This window comes from Mangifera indica, unplaced genomic scaffold (assembly GCF_011075055.1).
Source record: "Mangifera indica cultivar Alphonso unplaced genomic scaffold, CATAS_Mindica_2.1 Un_0038, whole genome shotgun sequence".
Taxonomy (NCBI): Eukaryota; Viridiplantae; Streptophyta; class Magnoliopsida; order Sapindales; family Anacardiaceae; genus Mangifera; species Mangifera indica.
Genome location: NW_025401130.1, coordinates 121436 through 127860, shown reverse-complemented (window position 1 = coordinate 127860; position 6425 = coordinate 121436). Strand labels below are relative to the sequence as shown.

General features: G+C 31.9%; 1 pseudogene; it reads left to right on the top strand.

Annotated features, from left to right (window-relative positions):
* The first annotated feature begins 3351 nt into the window (after positions 1-3351).
* LOC123206499 lies at positions 3352-5061 on the top strand (annotated as a pseudogene).
* Positions 5062-6425: the final 1364 nt, after the last annotated feature.

Genomic DNA, 6425 nt, shown 5'->3' with positions numbered 1-6425 from the left:
GAAACAACGATAAACTAGATTACTAAAATGAAAAAAAAAAAAATCTAGGATAACACATTAAAAATATTTAAACCTCAAAATTTGGGGAAAAATAGGTCTTGGTATAAAATCAGAATTTTAACAATTATTCTCATTTTAAAGGATATAATTACATTAGTGGGTATAGATATTATACTTATAAGTAACTTTTAGAAAATATTAAATATCTTTTGAAATTATTAAAAATCCCCCATAAAATATGAAAAATTCAAAGTATAATTTCAATAAAAAAATCGTTAAATATTTTTCCAAAAAATTGGACCCCCGAAACTTAAGTATCTCTCCGACAAAAAAAAATTAAGCTCATTTATTTGGACATGATACTTTCATAAAACAAAGGCCAGAAGACTTATTTCCACCCAAAGTTTTGGTAAAATCTCAAACTCATACTAGTTAACATTTAAAAATTTAAATATCAACTATTTTGTTAAAATTTATTATTAAGGTTAAGGGTAAAAATATAATTTAATATAAATATCAAGGTTAAGGGTAAAAATCTAATAATCTCCCCTCACCAAAAGTTTGAAAAGTAGTCATTTTCCCTCTAGGGTTTTCATTTTTTCTAGTTTCTTTTTTAGTGACCGGAACCGGCTTTCCCACCATCTTCTATTGGTGGTTGAAGAAGAAGAAAGGGCAATAGATCGAATGCTTGGATGACAAAAAGGAAGGACACTTGACAAGAAGGAAGTGCGACAAGAAGCAATAGATGTCATGACCCCTCAACAAAAGGAAGAAGGAAGGGAGACGCTTGAACGACAAGAAGGAAGGATGCTCAATGAGAAGCAAGTGCGATGAGAAGCGACAAATCTCACTACGCTCTATAAAAAGGAAAGGAGATGCTCATACGACAAATTTATGCTCGAAGATGGGAATACAGATCACGCTTTAACTCATCCGATCTTTGATGAAAACAACTAGGATTGGAGGGAGAGAGGATGTGACCAAAGATAATGATGGCCGCCAGAAGTAGTGACGAAAAAAGCCTTATAGAAAATAACTACTTTTCAAACTTTGGGTAAATAAAGATTGTTCATTTTTAAATTTCGGAGGTGAGATGTGATAAATTTTTAGTTTTTTTAATATTTTTATCTAAATAATATTTTTATTTTTAATTCTAATAATAAATTTTAATAAAAATATAAGTATTTTAATTTTTAAAACTTAATATATAAGTTTGAGATTTTATCGAATCCCGGTGGAAATAAGGTCTTTTGGCCTAAAACAAACGGACAGCCATGGCCTTTTGTAGTCGACGGTAGCTGGCCAACATCTCAGTTGGCTGTGACCCAAAACAAGAAGGCTTTAACTGATGAAGAGAAAAATTATGGTATATTTATGAATAAGCTGTATTATTTTTTCATTATAATAAGCTAAATCTTTTAGTTTAAATTATTTTGTGACATAATTGTCTTCAAATAAAACCAACTATTTTCCTAACCAATTAAAAAATCAGAGAAGAAAGCTCAAGGATGAACAACCCTCTTTTGTTAAAATGAAATGTGAAGCCACTGGGGTATACGTACTTCGCTGACTTTCTTAAATTATTTTTTATTTCGGCCTCTTCACTATTTTCCATGGAGGTTTGATCAAACAGCAGACTCATATCCTTTATTTTTCAAAAAATTCATTTCTTCATCCCATTGTCAAAGGTTAGATTCGAGCTTGAATTTAATTTAATTGAGCCTGTAACAAACTCAATTCAAGTAAGTTCAAGTTTAAACTTGAGTATAAGAGTTAAATATTTTTAATTCAAATTCTAGTTAGAGTTTTGAAAGTATTTGATTTGTTAAACTCGTGAATATAAAAAAGTTTGATACAAATTAATTAAAATAACATCGTTTTAGTATCGAGTCTAACCCAAAGTTCTATTTGAGTTTAATTTTTCTTAAATGAGTTAAATTTGAATACTCTTAAAGCAAATTTAACTCGATTTAAAACAATCCATATGATTATTAAAGGGATTCATTAATTTTATCAATAAAAAAACATTTATGATACTTTATTTATTCCAATGTAATAATATAGGGTTAGTACCATTCGCACACCTAATGGGATAAGCAAATTACACTTGAACCCTAAATACTTTACTTTAGCTTTTTCCTTCCCATTTTCACTGGCAACTTCTTCTCTGGTCGAGAATCATACCAATTTGGTGTGATTTCAATTGACATCACACTAATCAGTGTAATTTTGGACATCACCAATGATTGTTAAATTTTAATTGAAAAAAATATAAATTAGGGGAAATTTAATTCATAAAATTTTAGGGATGAAGTGTTATTTAACTCTCGGGTTTGGAAGTGATGAATTCTTTATTGGTTTACTATAACTTTTATACATATTTCGATATGATCAATCACTATCTTTATAGGAAAAGGGCAGATTTAGGGGGTTTTTTGACATCAGATTCAAAAATAATAGTGCGGTCATGTACCTTGATGCATGAGGGGTGGATGGTGCAAATCAAAACCCAAAAAGAGTCGGTCCATGCTTATGGATATGTACAGTTGTACATGACTAATAAATTAAGATAGAGCCTAATGGTTTCAGAAGAAAAAGATAAATAGTAACCCTAAGGTACCCTTTTCCTTCAACTCTTGTAATTCAATTAGGGTTATCCTATATGATGCCTTAGATAAGTGTATTGTACTAGACGCTAATTCAATACTAAATTCAACTTTCCACTCAAACCTTTTTCTAGGTCCCCTTAAATCATTCACAAGGTTGAGAAGCTTTTATATATGACAACAAAGTCATCTTGGGTCCTAACACCTATGTTAAGACACCTCTCACCGATTTAATTCCAATTTAAAAGTGATCAATGCTTTATCAATTTTTTTTTGGTTTTATCAACAATTTTATTAAAGAAAAATTAACAGGTTTTCTAACAAATTTAATGGACAAGTAACAAAATAACTTATTTCAAACTTAAAGAATGAGAATATGATGCATCATCATCAATGAAACATGGAGTGGGAAATAGTCATTTGACTTATATTTTATATTAAAATATTATTATTGACCATATATCTTTTAAAAATATTATTATATATTCAAGAGTTGTTACTTGTTTCCTAAGGATCCGGCTGGAAGAAATGTTCATATTAAACAATATGAGCTTGTATATTACTCATTTTCATTCATTTCCTTTGAATACGGCTCAATTTCAGGCATTTTCCTGCTACTTAGCCTAGCTTCATAAAAAAGTAAACAAAATTTGACAGACCGGGAAATAGATCAATTCACATTTTCCAAGTAACTAAAATTCACATTTCAGTTCTTTGCAACTCAAAATAAAAAATACACCCAGTTTTGAATATCTAATTTATCAACAATTTATTATAAAAGGGATCATCCAAATCATAGCCTATATATGCCACGAGTATGAAATCTAAACTCCTCACTTGATAGAAAATCATGGGGATTTCAAGCAATTTCATTGTACTCGTTTTAGTTTTTTTGTTTTCAGTTTCATGGGCAACTTCAAATCCAGCTGCAACTCTGCAAAGTTTCAAGAAGTGCCTCTCTTTCAATTCTATTGTATCTATTTCTTCCTCAAGTTTTTACACCCCAGATAATTCTTCATCATTTTCTTCAATCCTGAATTCCACTGCACAAAACCTGAGGTATTTGGAGCCTTCAAAGCCTAAGCCTGAGTTTATTTTCATGCCTTTGGCTGAATCCCAAGTCCAGGCAGCTGTTATCTGCTGCAAAAAGCTCGGAATTCATCTGAGAGTCCGAAGTGGAGGCCATGACTATGAGGGTCTCTCTTATGTCTCCGAAATCGAAACGCCTTTTGTAATGGTTGACCTTTCCAAGCTTCGATCCATTAACGTTGATATTCAGCAGAACATTGCCTGGGTTCAGGCGGGCGCCACCATTGGTGAAGTGTACTACAGGATTGCTCAGAAAAGCAAAGTTCACGGCTTTCCCGCCGGCCTCTGCACAAGTTTAGGCATTGGTGGACACATTACAGGCGGAGCTTACGGTTCCATGATGAGAAAATAGGGCCTGGGAGTTGACAATGTTCTCGACGCCCGAATTGTAGATGCCCATGGCAGAATTCTTGACCGAGCTTCCATGGGAGAAGACCTCTTTTGGGCCATCAGAGGTGGCGCCGGAGCAAGCTTCGGAATCATTCTCTCATGGAAGATAAAACTGGTTCCGGTACCGGAAACTGTTACAGTTTTTACAGTCCCCAAGACCCTGGAACAAGGCGCCACAAAGCTCCTCCATAGATGGCAACAAATTGCAGATAAACTTGATGAGAATCTCTTCATCAGAGTCATCATTCAAACAACTGCAGGCCAAAACGGCAGCAGAACTGTAACAACTTCATACAATTGCCTGTTTCTCGGCACTGCCAATGAACTTCTCAAGGTAATGAAGAAGAGCTTCCCGGAATTGGGATTATTGCCAAAAGATTGCATCGAAACAAGCTGGATTAATTCTGTGCTTTACATCGCCGGTTATCCAAGCAACATAACAGCAGAATTTCTTCTCCAGGGGAAGCCATTTTTACCCAAGGTGTATTTCAAAGCCAAATCAGACTATGTTAAAGAGCCCATTCCTGAAGAGGCACTTGAGGGGCTATGGAAAAGGTTTTTACAGGAAGAATCTCCGTATTCAATATGGACCCCGTATGGTGGAATGATGAGCAGGATTTCCGAATCTGCAACTCCTTTTCCTCACAGAAAGGGAAATTTATTCAAAATCCAGTACTTGACAGCTTGGGTAGATGGAGAAAAGAGCGATGAACGGCATATGAATTGGTTAAGGGAGCTTTATAGTTACATGGGGCCTTATGTTTCTCAGTCTCCAAGAGAAGCGTATGTGAATTACAGGGATCTTGACTTGGGGATGAACAAGAAGCGAAACACGAGTTACAAGGAGGCGAAGGTCTGGGGGGAGAAGTATTTCAAGCATAATTTCTACAGATTAGTGAAAGTAAAAACCAAATATGATCCTGGAAATGTCTTCAGGCATGAGCAGAGTATTCCACCTCTGTCATTCAAATCCTAACGAATAAAAATGTGTATCCGTATCAATTGAAATGACAATTCATAATTGAGTGACGTGATTGTTAAACTTTATTATTACTTTAAAATTAATCAATTTGAATCAGATGCTCCATGGACAGATAAGTTTGAGCATTTTGTGGCTTTTCTGCTGTATTGCTACCAGATAGAATAAAAATGTGGGAAATTAAAATAAATGCCCTTTTTAGTGGGCTACTAAAAAATTTACCCCAAATTTTGGGGTTAAAAAAAATACCCTTAAATTAAAGTATTTAAACAAAAATGCCCTAAATATCCCGTTAAATATCAAAACTACCCTTCGAATTTAAATTACTATTTTATTTAAGGGTAATAAACAAATTTACCATAAATTTTGGGGTAAAACATAAATACCCTTAAATTAAAGTATTTAAACAAAAATGCCCCAAAATAATACCAAAACTACCCTTCCTCTATTTCTATATAAACCACATATCTTCCTTCATTTTTAACATATCTGAGAGAGATTTCTGAAGAGAGAAAATAAGTTCGTGTTCAAAATTTCGGGCGTGAAGAGAAAAGTTCGTCATTACGAGGTATTTATCCCTGTCATTACTTTAATCGTTATTATTTTATTAATAATGTAATTATATGTGATATTTTATATAATAAATTATAGTTGTATGTAATATGTAAAATAATAAAAATTAGATAGGTTATGTCTTAAATATTATAGTAGTATAGAATAACATGATATTACTTCAATCGTTATTATTTTATTAATAATGTAATTATATGTGATATTTTATATAATAAATTATAGTTGTGTGTAATAAGTAAAATAATAAAAATTAGTAGGGTATGTTTAATAATATTATTTTGTCAAATTGAAGTATGAAATAGATATAATTGTGTAATAGATATCTGTAAATAATATTTTCAGTCGTATTATTTATGTTGATTATATATTTGATTTAGACAATATGCAATTTACCCCCAAATTTTAAGAGTTAGGCGAAAATACCTTTATATTAAAGTATTTAAACGAAAATGCCCCAAATATCCTCTTAAATACCAAAACTACCCTTTTAAACTAAATTATTATTTTTTAAAGGGTAATACCAAAACATGATATATTTAAGTAGTCACAATATATAATTTAATTATAGAATAAGTATAATTATGTAATAATTATCTGTAAATATTATTTTCAGTCGTATTATTTATGTTGATTATATATTTTATTGTAAGATTAATCTAAATGGCTGGATATGCTTCAATTAGATATGGGGGAAATTGGATAGAAAAGGGTGATAATGTTATAAAATATGTTGGAGGTAATAGGAAATTGATTAAAATTTCAGAACACACATCATTCGAAGAATTAAT